Genomic DNA, 19,015 nt, shown 5'->3' on the forward strand with positions numbered 1-19,015 from the left:
TAGCAGTCAAAAATGGTAGATCGAAGTCAAGGAGCAAGAAGAATTTAAAGTGTTACAACTGTGCAAAGAAGGGTCATTTGAAGAAGGATTGTTGGAGTCTAAATAAAATTTCCAATCCATAAAGCAATACCGCAAACACTTCAGATGATGGAGATGCTCTATGTTGTGAAGTGTTAACCACCGTGGAAGGTAGAAAAAGATATATAGATATATGGCTCATTGATTCGGGAGCAACATATCACATGACCAAGAAGAGAATGGTTTCATCATTATGAACCTGTTTTAGGAGGATCTGTGTATAGTTGCAATGATCATGCCTTAGAGATCGTTGGCGTGGGAACCATCAAATTGAAGATGTATGATGGAACAATCAAAGTTGTTTGAGATGTGCGACACGTGAAGGGACTGAAGAAAAATTTATTATCCTACGGATTGTTGGATAATAATGCAAGCAAGATTGAGACACAAAAAAGAATCATGAAGGTGTTCCGTAGAGCGCTGTGGTGCTGAAGGCGAAAAGATAGCAGCAAACTTGTACATGTGAAGGGAGACTTTGCTAGAAGCAGAAGCCTCTGTTGCCTCATGTAGTTCAGATTCTGCAATGCTATGGCATCAGAAACTTGGACACATGTCAGAACAAGAATGAAAGTTCTTGTGGAGCAAAAGCTACTTCCAGGCTAACAAAGGTATCACTTACTTGTGTGAGCATTGCATAACAAGTAAACAGCACCGGTTGAAATTCAACACGTCAAATTCTAGAGGCAAAAATGTCTAGAATTAGTTCATTCTGATGTATGGCAAGCACCAGTACATCCTAGGTGGAGCAAAATAATTGTCTCATTTATTGATGACTACTCTAGGAGATGTTGGGCGTATCCTATTAAGAAGAAGTCAGATGTGGTTTTCAACTTTCAAAATCTTCAAAGCGCGGGTGGAACTTGATTCTGGAAATAATCAATTGTTTCAGAATAGATAATAGAGGAGAATACCAAGCGAAAATTTGAGACTTTTGCAAGAAAGAAGGCATCAAAATAATTCACAGTGGCGAACACTCCTCAACAAAATGGAGTGGCAGAGCAGATGAACAGAACCTTGTTAGAAATAACAAGAGCAATGTTGAGGGACGCAGGCCTAGAAAAATCATTTTGGGCAGAAGTAGTCAATACCGCCTGTTATTTGGTGAATCGAGCTCCATCAACTGCAATAGAGCTGAACATCAATGAATGGGGATTGTAAACCAGCTGATTATTCAAACCTCGATGTATTTGGAAGTATTGCGTAGTGATGTACAACGCCCAAGAAATTTCAAAGTTGGATCCAAAATTCAGGAAATACAATTCTTGGGGTATGTGTTGATGGAGTAAAGGGTATCGCTTGTGGGATCCACTGCCCACAAAGTGATCATTAGCCGGGATGTTATCTTTGTAGAAGATAAGCTACAAAGAAAAGAATACGACGACAGCGCTGAAAAGGAGTTGAACAATGAGATTCTTCTGAAGCAGAACCAGCACATGATGAACAAGAACCAGAGAGTTCTGAAGCTCCAACAACTCGTCAATCAGATCATGTAAGAAGACGTCCCAATTGGCACTCAGATTATGTTATAGAAGGAAATGTTGCATACTGTCTTTTAACAGAGGACGGTGAGCCATCAACATACCAGGAGGCAATAAACAGCTCAGATGCTTCCTGTGGATGATGGCGATGCAAAAAGAAATCGAAGCTCTTCATAAAAATAATACATGGGATCTTGTGACACTACCACAAGGAAGGAAGTAATTGGTAACAAATGGGTTTTCAAAATCAAGCGAAATGGTGACGATCAAGTGGAGAGGTATCGTGCAATACTGGTGGTCAAAGGATATGCTCAGAAAGAAGGTATTGATTTCAATGAAATTTTTTCTCCTGTGGTTTGACTAACAACAGTTCGAGTAGTATTGGCAATGTGTGCTACATTGGATTTACATATGGAACAGCTAGATGTTAAAACAGCTTTTCTTCATGGAAATCTTGAAGAAGAGATTTATATGCTCCAGCCTGAAGGTTTTAAAGAAGACGAAAAGAAGAACTTGGTTTGCAGGTTGAAAAAATCTCTGTACAGTCTAAAGCAGGCGCCGAGGTGTTGGTGTAAGAGATTTGATTCCTTCATTATGTGCCTTGGATACAACAGACTTAATGCAGACCATTGTGTTTATTTCAAGAGGTCTGGTGATAACGATTTTGTTATATTGCTGTTGTATGTAGATGACATGTTGGTTGCAGGACCCAACAAAGATCATATTGAAGAATTGAAGGCACAACTGGCTAGGGAATTTGAAATGAAGGACTTGGGATCAGCAAACAAGATTCTAGGGATGCAAATTCACCGAGACAGAAGTAATAGGAAGATTTGGATTTCACAGAAGAATTACTTGAAGAAGATCTTGTCACGATTCAACATGCAAAATTGTAAGCTAATTTCTACCCCTCTTCCTATTAACTTCAAATTATCCTCCAGTATGAGTCCTAGTAGTGAAAAAGAGAGGATGGAGATGTCTCGAGTACCATATGCATCAGCAGTGGGAAGTTTAATGTTCGCTATGACATGCACAAGACCAGACATTGCACAAATAGTGGGAGTGGTTAGTCGATACATGGCAAATCCAGGCAAAGAGCATTGGAATACAGTAAAGAGGATCCTGAGATACATCAAAGGGACCTCAAATGTTGCATTATGTTACGAAGGATCAAACTTACTAATCAATGGGTATGTAGATTCTGACTATGCATGGGATTTGGATAAAAGCAGATCTACTACAGGATATGTGTTCAAAGTTGCTGGTGGAGCTGTAAACTGGGTTTCAAAATTGCAGTCAGTTGTGGCTACATCCACAACAGAGGCAGAATATGTAGCAGCTACACAAGCCAGTAAAGAGGCAATTTGGTTGAAGATGTTATTGGAGGAGCTTGGGCACAATCAAGAGTATGTCTATCTGTTTTGTGACAATCAAAGCGCCTTGCATCTAGCAAGGAATCCAATATTTCATTCAAGGACAAAGCACATACGAGTTCAGTACCATTTCATTCGTGAAAAGATGGAAGAAGGGACAATAGATATGCAGAAAATCCATACCAAAGACAACATAGCAGATTTCATGACAAAGGCAATCAACGCTGATAAATTTACCTGGTGTCGATCCTCTTGTGGCCTGTCAGAGACGTAAGCAACATGATGGTACAAGGTAGAAATAATGGTATGAAGATATGATTGTTCCAATCAAATCTTCAAGTGGGAGATTGTTGAAAAATCAAACCACATGGGATGCTAAGCAGCCGGTGGCTTTGAAATTTTTTTTATTAAAAGCCAATTTTGTTGATTTTTTATATGGTCAAATTACAAACTTTAGTCATTAAACTTTAGTGTATTTATAAGATTAAGTCCTTAAGATTTAGCTATAAATACCCTATCCCATTTGGCTTCAAAACCATCCCAAAACATTCTAGCTTTCTTCCAATACTAGAGAGAATTTAGAGAGTTTCTTGAGAGTTGTTTTCTCCTTTTTATCAAGAGAGAATTATCATTGTTTTCTCCTTGGTCGATTGAGAGAAGTTGTAATTCATATTTTCTCATAGTGAAATTATTCTACCGTTGCCCGTGGTTTTTACCCTATATTATTAAGGGGTTTTCCACGTAAATTTTGTGTCTTTTTTATCTTCATTTTTATTTTCTCAAATTATCAGTTGCGATTTTGCTCTATCCGATAGCCGTCTTCCGCAACAGTTAATTCAATTAATCGATCAAATCGAACTTTTAAAAGAATTTTAATCTAATTTTTTTAATCGTTAATCAAACTGAATTTTTTTCCGAAAAGTTTTAATCGTTAATCTAATTGAATTTTTTTCCGAAAATTTTTAATCGAACCAAACAAAATTCAATTAATCGATCGATTAACTGAATTAACTGAAATTTATAAATAATATATATTATATCAAATATTTAATATTTTTTATTAATTCGGTTAGAATCAAAGTTTAAACACTCTTAATAATAAGTAATATATAAATAATATATATATATATATTATTAAATATTTAATAATTCTGATTAATTAATTAATTTCAATCCAAATTAACCGACTAAATTTGAACAAAACTTTAACTGTTAATCGACTGATTAATCAAACAAAACTTTAATTGTTAATCGACTGATTAATAAAAAAAAAAACTTCGATTCAATTAAACTCTTCTACAAACTTTGAACAACCCTACGGTCATTGGGGCGGATTATGATGGGATTTTAACTTTTTTTAAAGATTTAATTAAACTTTTCTACAATTAAAGCCTAAATCATATTTGTAAATATATGATAATTATAAATTCTAGGATAAAGTACACAACAGTCCTCAATTATAAGATATTATTTTTTGAATCCCTTAACTATTAAAAGATATAAAATGGTCATTTGATTATAGGGTACTGCTTTGTTGTGTCTCCTGACTATTAAAAATTACAACATGGTCATCTATCTATTTATATATTTCAAACTCATAATTTTTTTTTGTTAAAAATTCAATGGTCGTTTAAGTTGGACGTTAATTTGTTAATTGAGATATTATAAAATTTGATCACAAAACCGTTTGAGCTATATTTTGTGGATCAACTCTCCGTTTATATTGTGTCGTCGAGCCAGTGCTTGAAATATTATGTTATTGAGTCAGTGCTTGAAATAAACTGCAATGTCAGAAGACATCATTAAAATATGATTTTATCATATCCTAGTCAGCATATTAACGTTTAGCTCAGATGACCGTCAATTTTTTTAACAAAAAAGGATGAGTTTGAAACATATAAATAGTTGAAAGATCATTTTGTAATTTTTAGTACTCTGGAGACTCAACAAAGTAGTGCTCTATAGTTAGAGGACCATTTTATAATTTTTAATAGTTAGAAGATTTAACAAAGTAATACCCTACAACATCAATTATTTAAAAAAAAGAAATTAATCTCATTTAAAACACTTCATATTCATATTTGAATAAAATATAATTCAAAATAATGAAATAAAAGATCGATTATTTTGTTAAAATTAAGAGCAATAATTAGAATAAAGTTTCGAAACAAACAAATAATAAAACTATAAGAAACATTCGAGAACAACATAAATGAATCAGAGAATTATTTTTTCAATTTAATTTGTTTCATTTATAATTCAATCATTATAAGTTTTGATTTTACTTTAACATTTAATTTATAATTGATTATAGGGTAAAGTTCATAAATGATCACCGACTATATGATATTATTTTATTGAATCTACCAATTATTAAAAATTATAAAATGATCCTTCAACTATAGAGAGTTATTTTGTTGAGCCCCTCGAATATTAAAAGTTACAAACTGACCACTTGACTATTAATTATATTTCAAACTCATAATTTTTTGTTAAAAAAATAACGATTTAACGACATTCTGAGTTGAACGTTAATATGCATATTGCGATATGATAGTCATTTGAGATTATGAGATAATATTTCAGTCAGCATGTTAACGTTCAGCTCAGAGTGACGTAAACTTCTTAAAGAAAAATGATGAGTTTGGAACATAATGAATAGTCAAATGATAATTTTGTAATTTTTAATAATCGTAAGATCCTTTTATAGTTTTTAATAGTTAAATAATTCAATAAAACAATATCATATAGTCGGAATATGTACTTTATCCTTAGTTCTAATAACTTTTAGGATAAATTAGGACGTTGATGCTTTTTTATTTTTAAAATGTCTTATTTTAATTATTAATTTTGAAAAAATAATATTTTAATAATCTATATTATAATTTATTACATTTTAAATATTGAGACATTAATTCAGGTTAATTTAATGGTATAGCCATTTAAAAATATTTAAATTTTAATTCACCTTTAAATTTAAATAAAATACTAATTTGATAATTAGTGTTATAATGATCTATTTCCCTAATTAATGAAAATAGAAAATGAAAAATGTTTGAAGATAGAAAGCATATAAAAGGGAAAAGAAGAGTAATAATAGTGGTAAACTGGTAATAACAGTGAAAAGCAAGTAAAAGAAACTGAGGATGGAGGGCTTGAAGGTGTGGAGGCTATCCTCATCCATTGCAAGGCCTTCGAGTTTGAAGCAACTCTTTGGATTGGGCGCTTCCCCTACTCTATTCCTCCGCTGCTTAAATACCGGCGTCGCCGCCAACGCCATCACCAACACTCGCAACCGCCCTACCTCCACCTCCACTTCCACTTCGGACCGTGAAGCCGTCCGTGCCATCCGCCTCAAGAAAGTGGAGCAATTGCGGAGCAAAGGGTTGGAGCCGTACGAATATAATTGGATAGAAGTCACAGTGCTAGGGAGCTTCAAGAGATATACAAGGATCTTAGCAATGGCGAGGAGTTGGATGGCGGGAGTCACCATGTTTCCATTGCAGGCCGAATTGTGGCTCGTAGATCATTTGGGAAGCTTGCTTTCCTCACTTTAAGAGATGACTCCGGCACTATCAGGTTTTTTTCTCGTTTTTCATTTATAATCTATTGTTTCTGCTATAATTTGATTAAAACTTTAGATTGTTGTATTTCTGTCAAATGATTGTAGCTATACTGTGAGAAGGAAAGGCTGTTGGATGATCAATTTGAGCAGTTAAAGACACTTGTTGATATTGGTGATATATTGGGTGCTTCTGGCTCTATAAAGCGGACTGAGAAAGGTGAACTTCCTCATTTTACAGAGGATTTACTCTAATTGTAGCTTCTATTTTATTCTCTATCTGTGTATGTTGTCAAAGTCAAAGTCAAAGCAACTTCCCTCTGTTTTATTGCATTTTTTCTGATTCACTGTTCAGGGGAACTTTCTGTTAAGGTGGATTCTTTTTCAATCCTTACTAAATCACTACTTCCGCTGCCGGACAAGTTTCAAGGTTTAACCGACATTGATAAGCGCTACCGTCAAAGGTGATTTTCTATCTGCAACATCTATTTTATTTGTTTTTGTGAATCATCTAGTAATGCACTCATTCAAACACATATTTCCTTCAAATCCCATCCTACTGAGCTCCTCAATGGATTTTGCGGGATATTTGATTCTTTTTTTCTTCTTTTACATTTTTTCCCTTGAAGGAAAAAAGGGGGAAGATATAAGATATTCTTAATGTCACTTATCTTTATTTGGACAATTATCAGTTATTTTTATTCTTTTTTACCATTGCATTATTAATATCATTAATTCTTTTACTCATTAGCAATCACATCAAGGAAGAGAAATGCTTATTACTATGCATATAACACATTGCAAACTGTGTGTCCTTATATGTCCTGTTCTTGGTGTTTCTTTTGATATTGCTGGATCGTTTCTCCCTTTTGACCATATTTCCCCCCTTCGCACATGTTTAGGTATGTTGATATGATTGCAAATCCTGAAGTAGCTGATATATTCCGCAAACGAGCAAAGGTGATGTATTTCCACTTTTCGGAGTGATGCTGAATTACCTTTTGTTTTTCTTGCTATCAGGCTGTTCTTATAACACTTCAATCTCTTGGTTAGTTTGTCTCCAGAATCCAGAGTCACTTTTACACTCCGACCACCTTTTGACGCCGATTTTTTCCTGTGAAGATCGCCGGTTATCTGTGATATCAAATCTGGCCTTAGATTTGCGTTTGAGACTTTCAATCAACGCAGATCTTCAAGAAGTCCACTGCCATTTTTCGCCGCTTTCCGCCGCCTGTGCACACCATCGTTTCTCCACCAGAATCAGCGTCTTCTTGCGTCCAGAACCCTCCTACCCTGTGTCGAGAATCGTTTTTTATTATCCTTTATTTTCCAGAAATCTGGTTCGGCTAGGAAAAACCCTTTCCTCCAACTTTCTGTTCATTTCCAGATTTCTCCATGGAGCCCCAACCCCCGTCTCAGCCCAGGAGAACTAGAGATGCATCAGGAGCGGCAGGTGAAACTTCTGGAAGCAACAGCAGATATGGTTTCTCCTACTACGGTAAGGAAAAACGTGGGAGGAAAATTGAAAAGGAGAGGACTCCATGTATGAAGTGACACTCGATGATGATTTTCTTACTGATTTGGCACGGAAGAGAGCAGAAGTCATTGCAGATGGCACGGAAGAAGAAAAGAATAAAAATGAGGACTCCATGTATGAAGTGACTCTCGATGATGATTTTCTTACTGCTTTGGAATACGGAATGCCTCCGGCTTCGGGAATGGTACGCTCATCTTCTTGTTTGCAGATTTTGACATTAATCATTCGTTGTTAAATTTGTCAAGGATAGTTGGTTCCACCTGATCATATTCATGCTGGGTTATAACCGAGCCCCGAATGCGCTATTGACTTCCGAGAATGCCTTTTGGATTGGATTGATATTGTTGCACATAATCTGGACCTGCAATCGTCCCTAGCAAGCTGACATGCACATACATACATACATGGATCCATGTGTTCCGAGTTTTTCTGATAAAATGTACAAGTGAAAATGGTTGTTAGCAAGCTGACATGCATACAGATACATACGTACCCGATCCATGTGTTCTGAGTTTTTCTGACAAAATGTACCGGTGAAAATGGTTGTTAGCAAGCTGACATGCATACAAATACATACATGGATCGATGTGTTCTGAGTTTTTCTGACAAAATGTAACGGTGAAAACGGTTGTTCGTAGGGACTTGGAATTGATAGGTTGGTAATGCTTTTGACGGATTCCGCCAGCATCCGAGATGTCATTGCTTTCCCTGTTTTAAAGATTTCACAGTAATGGCAGGATGTTACTACTTGAACTATAACTTCTTCCTTTCTTCCCTTCTATATATTTATTTTTATTTATTGCCCTTATTTGAGCATTCAATGTAGGGTTTATGGTGGAAAGATTCACCAACATTTTAAACGGATTAATGAACATTTATGGCTCAACTTTTTAAATGAAATTCTAATTAAAAGCGAGAGAAAGCATTATTATACACAATTTTGTTCACTAGATCGGTGGTTTTTAGTTTTTGGGTGAAGTACATAATAGGTCATTTAACTATGCTCAAATAATCGTTTTAATCACTGAACTTTTAAAATTTAAAAATTTGTCATTAGATTTTAAGGAACTGTTACTAAATGATCATTACATTTTATAGAATTATTTCAAAATGGTTATTAAATTTATCAAACTTTTATAATTATTAAATGTTAAAGTGATCTTTTGTAATAATTTGATAAATATAATGATATTTTTAACTTTTAAAAATTTAATGATAAACTATTATTTGAGCACAGTTCAATGGTTTCAGTGTACTTTTAAATTTCGTTTTTCTTTTTAAAATATAAAAAGATAAAATATCGTTATAATAATATTAATTATTATTTTGAAAAGTGCATTTTAAAATAAATTACACTAGCAATTTTGAAATATATGATTAATTTTGTCGATTATATTTCAAATGATACAAAATATTAAAAAATTATACCTTTATAAATTCACGAGAACAATTAAAGTGATTATAAATCAGAATAAACCATTATAACATATAATTTAAATTGTTAATAAAAAATATATAACTAGTTCAAAACTATAGGAGTATCAAGGTATTGTGGAATTGAAAATATATTTCAATTGTAATAATTAGATTTAATTAATTTAAATATAAGTGGTAGGTACATTTCAAAAAGGATAAAAATAAATTTATTTTAATTTATTTAATAGAAAAGATTTTCTCTCCAATTATAACTAATTTAGGGTTTCCAAAGGAATTTGTCCTCTAATGGCACACGGATCGTTTAACAACGAAACGTCCCCGACGGTTACCGGAACTATGTCACCCACCAATAAAAAATGAACTATGGTTCAACCAAACCAATAGTTTAATGCCACGTGGAATAACAGCTCGTTGGAAAGGTATGATTGGGTGAGACCAAAACGAAAAAGAGGCAAAATTGATTGAAGCCTCGTGGTGCTATTTGAATCACCGGATTTGGATTTTCATATCCCCCTCTCTCCCATAATTTCCCAAATCTCTCCTTTTTCTGGTTTTTGTCTCCGTCTCTGTCTCTGTCTCGGCGGCGGTGGCTTTGAGACTGAGAGTGTAATTTCTCTTCCTAAAACCCCCAATCATAGCTTTGGGATTCGATTTTAGGGTTTAGAGATTCTTCGGTGTGGTGATGGCGCCTACAGTTGCTCCCTCCGTAGATCGTATCCTCAATTTTTCATTTAAATCTTTCTTTCATATAGATCTGTACTTGTTGACGCTTTTCTATCCGCATCTTATGCATTAAACTTGCTGTTTGCTTCTTTTATATGGTTCTTGCTCTTCTTTCAACTATTCCGAAGAGTTCTTTTAATTTTGTTGGTATTCTATTTGATTGATTGATTGAATTTGTGTTGACTTGTTCTTTGTTGCTCTTTTGAATCGTAAAGAAAACTGCAAAATTTCGTTTTTCTTTAACTTGTTGCTTTATTTTAGAAACAGCAGGGCTGTTGCAGAAATTGTCTGTAGAATCACAAGAGAAGCCCGTGGATATTCCTGAGCCTGCCAAGAAGGTAGCCTCCTTTTCCTACTTTTGCAATTATGGATAAAACTGTGCTAGGTGATGCGGATGTTTTTGTTGAAATTAAGAAGGAAAGAATTTGGATCTCTATCTGGTCGGTCACATCTGACTGGTAACGCAAGGAATACCCCGTCTGATGGTTATCTGAATCCGTGATTTATTTTCTTTGCAGCCTTCTGTTTATCAGTATGGTTCTGTTGATTCAGGCAACGCAGGGAATATCCAAGTTCCATCTTTGAGAGATCTGCAACGCCTTTGCTGCCAGATTATATGGATCCAACTATGTGCTATATTCCAGTGGTTATCCATCTGCCTATTACTATGGAGGTAGTAAACTAATTGTTCCTTCGATTGCAGGTCAGTTATTCTGAACTGATTGGGGCTAAAATTGGATTTAATCTGTATATTGCCTATTGCAGGCTTTGACACCTCTGGTAATGAGTGGGATGAATATTCACAATATGTGAATCCAGATGGAGTTGAAATGAGTAATGTGAGTCCTTTTCGTTTTTCCTATGTACTGGAAGTTGTTGTCAGATATCTTTCATGAATTCTTATTAAATTTATGTAATACTGTGTTGTCAGGGAGTGTATGCAGACAATGGATCTCTTATGTATGATCATGGTTATGGCTATGCACCATATGGACCATATTCACCTGCAACATCCCCAGTTCCGACTCTGGGAAGTGATGGTCAACTATATGGGCCTCAGCACTACCAGTATCCTCCCTTCTTCCAGCCGGTGACTCTGACCAGTGGTCCGTTCACACCAAACCCTTCTGCTCCGCCACATGGGGAGCTTGTGACCTCTGCCGCTGCTGATCAAAAGCCCTTGCCTGTTGAAACAGTGAATTCAAATTCCAATGTAGTTGCTAATGGAGGCTGTGTGAAGGGCAGTAATGGTCAAGGCGCCATAAAACCAGCATACCCCAGCACATTTAATTCCAATAATTCTTATGGACGGGGAGCACCGGCAGGAGGTGTTCCTACCTCCGGATATCAGGATCCAAGATATGGTTTTGATGGGTTTCATTCTCCTATCCCATGGCTTGATGGAACTCTTTATTCCGATGGGCAACACAGGCCTGTGACTAGCACTGGAATAAACTCTTCGGTTTCAAAAGCAAATGGTTTTCCATCTTCAAGGAATCGAAACTTCCAATCAAATTCCAATTACATGGTTTGTATGATTTGACTTATATAATATTTTCCTTTGTATTTGACACTATAGTGATCTTCTTCTTAGTTATTTTGGTGTTCTAATATTTGGCTTCTGATGGTTGTACCTTTAAATTTGTAGGGACTGCAGCATCCTGGGCCAATGTCTGGCATGGGCACTGCGCATGGTTATATTAATGGCATGTACCCAAACAAACCATACAGCCAGTATGGGAACACATTCAGATCTGGAATGGGCTTTGGATCTAATGGGTATGATTTGCGTACAAATGGAAGGGGTTGGTTGGCGGACAATTATAGACCAAGGGGACGAGGCAATGTGTATTTTGGTGCTGGCAATGATATCATGGACAGTTGCAATGAATTGAACAGGGGACCTAGGGCTAAGGGGCCTAAGAACCAAAAGGGTGCAACTCTTGTCACAGAAGGAGCTACCAAGGGGCAAAATACTCCCTCAGATGAAACCACGGATGAGGAAAAAGCATGTGTTGTTCCGGACTTTGAACAATATAACCGAGAGGAATTCCCTGTGGATTATGAAGATGCCAAATTCTTTGTTATTAAATCATACAGTGAGGATGATGTGCATAAAAGCATCAAGTACAACGTTTGGGCAAGCACACCAAATGGTAACAAAAAGCTTGATGCAGCTTACCATGAGGTTCAGCAGAAATCCGGTCACTGCCCTATATTTCTTTTTTTCTCGGTTCGTGTCTTGTTATTAAATCATACACCGAATGGTAATTTCCTAGCTTTTGCCGTGCTTAACTTATTTCAAATTTATTGAACATTTTATAGGTCAATACAAGTGGGCAATTTGTTGGCCTTTCAGAGATGGTAGGGCCCGTTGACTTTCAGAAGAACGTGGAGTTCTGGCAACAAGACAAGTGGACGGGTTGTTTCCCAGTAAAATGGCACATTGCTAAGGATGTACCTAACAATTCCTTGAAGCACATTACCCTAGAGAACAATGAGAATAAGCCCGTCACAAATAGCAGGGATACACAAGAGGTATTCTTTGTTTCTAATGTTCTTTCTTCTCTCTTCTCCCCCCCCCCCCAGCCCCCAATTCTAAGTGTAACCTCCGTTTTGTTTGTGCAGATCAGGCTTGAGCAAGGGCTTAAGTTGCTCAAAATCTTTAAGGAGTATTCCAGCAAAACTTGCATTTTAGATGATTTTGAATTTTACGAGGTTCGCCAGAAAGCAATTCAGGAGAAAAAGGCTAAACTTCGGTTGCAAAACCAGGCGAGACATTGCACGACTGAATAATTTTTTGCCTTTTTGATAAATCTGTGTGCTTGTCCATCCATGAAAATTGATCTGATTTGGTTTCCTCAAAACTGCAGGTATGGGAAGGAAAGGCTGCAGCAGATGAAAAGAAAGAGGTAGCAACAAACGGTGATTTAACCAAGGAACCTAGTTTAACTGCTCACTCCAATGGTTCATTGCCAGAATCTGGAGATACCCGAAATGTCGTTTGCTAGCTTTATCGTGAATTCCCTTGAGGTGGTGTTGTGGTCTCTTGTAGAATATGATGCCAGAGTGAGTTTTTTTTTAACTGCTTTAGAATTTATTTATTATAGATCACAGAACCGTGGACCCAAACTTCAAGGGGATTTTTCTCCGTTGTTTTGTTGCGGTGAAGATATAGAAAGTGAATAATCCATGGCTGGTTGGAGGGCAGGGAATGTTGAAGTCTAGTGTTTTCTTAGGTAAGGTGTTGGGTTTTAATTTCAAGTGTTCGTTTCCTTACTGTTATTGCCTCTCTTTTTTTCGTTTACCTTTTTCTGCCCCTTGATATTTCATTACCGTTAATAATTATTATTATTATTATTATTTTATTAATCATTATAAAGTTTTTACATGTAGTGCTTTTTGTATCTATCTATGAAAAAAAAAGGATGGTTCAAATTCAAAACCCATCATCATTGGAATTCCCCAAACTGTGGCTGCGTCTATCTAATGTTTTTATTTGACTTTAGTTAACGTGACATTATATTTGAATACGTCATACGTACGTTTCAAGACACCGTTTTGAATTTCCTACGTAAATTTTTGGGTATGTCAACACGTTGGTGTTCTCATACAAAATCAAGCATCAACATTTAATGTTTAAACCATTTCAATTTTAGTAACATTTGAGTGGTTCAATATAAAACAAATTGTTATTATTTTGAACCATTGATGGTTAATCATCATTCATCAACAAAATATATTATCGAACATTTCACTTTTTAAATTGAATTTCAACTAACCCACTCACCTAATAAGATTATTTTCTAAATATATTCTCCTTATTAACAAAATAATACTCCCCTCTAACAATAAGAATACTGGACAAATACACTCAAAATTTGATATTTAACTCGGTCTATGTATTTCCATTATTTTCGAGATTGTGTGCATTTTACATTACGTAAAATGTATACGTCATTCTTGATGCTCTTATGAATCCTCTGTTCAAGCCTGAAATTAAAGCCACTGATACCTGTAAACATGGACATATTTAGGTGTCCAAAAATAAGTGTCTATGGCTTAATATAAAAATAAGTGTATAAATTATATCATTTTTTTAATTTGGATGCTTTAATTATGTTTCAATTTTTAAAAAATTATTTTTTTAAAAAAAAACTTAAAAAGTATTTTTATGTTAAAAATTTAATTTCTTTAAATTAAAAAGAACCTTGAATCCTTAAAAATCAATCCTAAAATCCTTAACACTAAACTCACCATCTCCATTACCAACCATGGCCACCGTCACCGACCACCTCCTTGTTGTCAACAACCACCCATCCGTAACCGACCGCCCACTAATCAGCTGTCAGTTCAAATTCCTAAATCTCTAAAATTCCCAATACTCAAATCTCTAACTCTTAATCCTAATTCTAATCGATATCGTCCAATTGTAAAATAATCAGTGCCTTTGTGTATTTTTGCGTTGATTTGAGACACCAAACGACTGAATTTTGCATTGATTTAAGTCGCAAACAATTTGCGTTTATCATTGCTGCATTGGAGGTGTCGATTGTATCATAATGTAATTGGGTATATCAAACTACGACGGCGCAAACTTCATCACGCGTAGAGATTAGAGGTTGGGGTGGGGGTGGCTACAATGGGGCCGGAAAAAGGGGATGGTCGACAAGTTTTTTGGGGTTTAGGTTATTTCTGATATTTTAGAAATTTTAGGGGGGCTTCTGATATTTTAAAAGAATTTGGATTTTTTAAAAAACAATTTTTAATTTATATATAATTTGGCCGCAATTTTCATATTAAGCCGGCATGTTTTTTTCTACAGATTTTTTGAATTCATGCAGCTTCAAGTGTGTACATGAATTTATCTTAGTTCAAGCAACGTAATCAGTAAATGTACATGAATTAGAAGTGGTAATGTTCTCATCTAACAATCAATGGGAATCCTTACTGATTTTCTTCATCATCCCCCTTCTAACAAAATCAGAAACAATTTTTAAAGAAATAAAAGACCAAAATTGTATCTCTTGTCACTCATAAACCCTAAAGCAAAACCTCATACCCAAATTCTGAACCCAGAAATCGGTTCATATCATTTAAACCAACTCATAGTTAAGAAATTTAAAATGATAATTAATATCCAACTATACTACAAACATCAGCTAATCAATTAACTCCACACAATAAAAAAAATAATCTTCAAATCCATTAAAACCCCAAAACAAATGTGTAGACACACTTTTTTTTTTTTTTTAAGTCACACATATTTATATGTTATATATATATATTATATATGGTATAAATATTATTGTTTTAGTAAACTAACAAATTTACATTTGTTTTGTTTCTATGTCAGGCCCGATACATCAAATGGAGCCCAACAGATGTGACCCAAACGCGCAACCCATCTGCTGAAGCCCAAGTCAAACCCCAAACCATCTAGGGTTTTCAGACCCTAGCACGCCCCTCACCAGCAGCCACGCATCCCTTGTTTCCAGCCGCTCGAGGACACCACAGCTTGCATGCCTCTCCAACGACTCCCGAGTTTCACGGTCGCACGCCTCCTTTCACAGTCATTTCTCGCATGTTCAACAAAGCAACGACGTGTGTTACAAGGATACATCCACAACCAACCAAGCAGTGATTTAGTCCAAATAAAATGCTAAAAAATCGGGACTAAGACTAGTATTCTTAGACTATAAATACATGTAAAGTGAACATGATCAGGGGAGGAAATACCCGCAAAAAAATACACAGACAAAGCAGTGAACCAAATCATTTTGTACCAACTTCGAAATTGAATAAAAAGGGTAAGCATGCTCTACCTCGTTCGTTACTGTCGATCTCGCATGAGGGCTGTGATTTCCTTCTTTTGCATGTTGTCTCTCCCATATTTAAGCGCTGAAAGCCGATGACCGGAGTAGGGGTGTACGAAAATTTCTTTCCTAGATCTACACCCCCACGAGGCTTATTTTAGAAAATGGTGGTGTTTTTTATGACGAGGGTGTTGTGGGCTTCCAGAAAAATCGAAACTTTTCAAGGTTTGCCGCCGATGAACGGCGGCCGGCGCCGTTCTACGGCGGCTGGCGAGGCGGCTTGAAGTGGCCATGGTGGCCGGAATCTGGAATCAGGGACCCTGTTCTTCAATCTCGAAGAACAGGCGAGAGAATGCTGTGAAATGGGGGGAAGGCTCACGGTTTTTGGTGGTATCAAATGAAGGAAATAAGATTTTTTTGAAACGATTTTGGATTTTATGCCGGTGACCCACGCGTTTTTTAATAAAACAGGGTAAACTACTCTTTTGATCCCTCGTCATTTTTAAAAGAGTTATTTCACCCCCCAAATTGGAATTAAACCTTAATATTTCTTTGACTTTTGACCTCCATCCTGTAATTCTTTCAATTTAGTCCTTTTTCAGGATTTTATTTTTAATCATCTTTTTATATTATATATATAATATTTATATATATTTTATATTTTTTTTTTCAGTTTCGTATATACGTATTATTAATATTTTATCATTTTACTTATATGCTATATTATATATATATATGTATACATTTTGTATTTTATCTTATTATTTCTTTACTTTTTTTTCTTATTATATTTATCTTCATTATTTAGTTTTTCTATTACTATTATATAGATTTTTTTTCCTCTCATATTTAGTTATTATATATATATATGGAATTAATATTATTATATGTTTTTTATTAATTTTACCTTATACGTTATTATTTTACATTTTTTATATACATATGGACATTTTATTTAATTCTTGTCATTTTACATTTGTATGTTATCTTATTTCACCTTTATTATGTTTTAATTATTTATTTATTCCTTTTTTTATTTTTATTTGTACATATTTGATTATAGTTATTTATTTATTTTAGTTTTTTTTAGTTTTTTATTTTATTTATTACTATTATATATCTTTTTATTTTATCTATTGTATATATCTTTATTATTATTACCATCATTTTTATATTCTATATTTTCCTCATCTTATTTGTTTTCCATTTTACCTTAGGTGTTTTATTTGCATTCCTTATCTAATATATGTCTCGATCTTTTAAGGGTACAATTTAAGCAATCTAAGGTAAGTAATTTGGATCGTCATTTTACATTTTAATTTAAATTTACAACTTTCTTAATTAAAGACAACTGGAAATTACATAGTACCGAAAGGGCAGTTTAAGGGTGCTAATCCTTCCTTAGCTGTAACCGACTCCCGAATCCGACACATCTTTGGTAAGACGCAGATCAGGTAAGAAATAAGGTACCCGGTCAACCCATTTATTTTTAAATAAATGATCGGTGGCGACTCCAATCACATTTTTCAAGTCGAAGCCCAATTCCGGGGCACAACCGAAAGACGGTTACGACAGCTTGGCGACTCCGCTGGGGACACAGGTAAGTGAGTCAGGCTAAGGTAATTTCTAGTTGTCTTTTTAACGAAAAGGGTAAGTTTAAATTTTAAGGTAAAATTTCGATCCTTATTGCTTACTTTTTTTTCGAGTAAATAGTTGTACTAATCGTTTTCTCATGATTTCAGCTTTCCAAACATTTTTCATCTAAGGCTCTAAACCCGAGCTCCGAACCCGTTTTAAGTGGGGGTGAAAGCGACGCCTTCGTGTGAATTTATTCACCGTATGGGCCTAGCAAGTAGCCTTCGGGATTCATATACCTTATGCCTTCGTGTGAATTTATTCTCCGTATGGGCATAAGGGAATGTGTCCTCTCGAGTTTAACTTAGTCCACACAAGCCTGTGATGGGTTCGGACTAAGGGTCTGGTCGGTCCAAGGGGGCGCCAGCAAGGAGAACTCGAGTACCGTTTTTAGAACCCAAAGGGAGGCTTTGAATAAGTAGAGCCTACCCCAAAACCACATTCCAAAACCTAGGACATTTCTTTCCTAACCTTTTTATTTTTTTTCATTTACCATTATTCTTATTTATTTTATCTATTTCTATTTTACTAACGCTTTTGCCTTTGTGTTTGTTTTCTAGCACTTGCATCATTACAAGAGGCTATTGATCCCTAAAAAACGTTTGTTATACACAAAATAATTCGAGTTAATGGACAAAGGTGTTGTAATACAAGAGATTGAAAACGCTGAGGCACGACTATGGTCCGAGAAGGCTCAGAAAGAGAAGGGAGACAGTCTTCAGGGAAACTATGTGTCAGAACTGGTTAGTTATGCCGCTGTCAGCCTGAAACAGAATAATGTCCAGGAGCTGCGAAACATTTGGGACAGTTGGAAGAATGACAGAAAGCAGAAGTTCAGCCAACGATATGGTGATATCGCCCTCTTGCTCCATGTCAAGACTGATGAACCCTTACTCCGAGCATTAATTCAATTCTGGAACCCGGGATATAGTTGCTTCACTTTTAACCAAGAGGACATGGTGCCTACCATCGAAGAATACACTACACTGTTGCATTGTGAAAACATCAAGCTTGAGCGAGCCTACATTAAACACATCAAAAGCCAGCCCTTCAAGAATGCACTAGCCAAAGTTGCAGGAGTAGATGAGAAATGGGTAATCGATCGGACTCAGCGTAGAGGCAGTGGAGAAGGAATTGAATGGATCCACATAAAGCAACTAATGAAAAACCACCCTGATGAGTGGAAGACCATAGACCTTTTTGCACTGGGTCTGTACGGTTTGATTATCTTTCCGAAAGCTTTGGGGTGCATTGACGTTGCCGTAGTGGAACTATTTGAGCAACTTTCTAAACGAGTTAACCCAGCACCAGCCATCTTGGCCGAGACCTTTCGGTCGCTCAACCATTGCCGAAGAACTGGCGGAGGAAGATTTACC

The 19,015-nt window shown here is 35.5% G+C and overlaps 2 pseudogenes; both read left to right on the plus strand.

Annotated features, from left to right (window-relative positions):
• Positions 1–6,049: 6,049 nt before the first annotated feature.
• On the plus strand, positions 6,050–8,923 carry LOC120189268 (annotated as a pseudogene).
• A 1,058-nt stretch (positions 8,924–9,981) lies between these two features.
• LOC120189267 lies at positions 9,982–13,292 on the plus strand (annotated as a pseudogene).
• Positions 13,293–19,015: the final 5,723 nt, after the last annotated feature.

This window comes from Hibiscus syriacus, unplaced genomic scaffold (genome assembly GCF_006381635.1).
Source record: "Hibiscus syriacus cultivar Baekdansim isolate YM2019G1 unplaced genomic scaffold, ASM638163v2 tig00116954_pilon, whole genome shotgun sequence".
NCBI classification, from domain to species: domain Eukaryota; kingdom Viridiplantae; phylum Streptophyta; class Magnoliopsida; order Malvales; family Malvaceae; genus Hibiscus; species Hibiscus syriacus.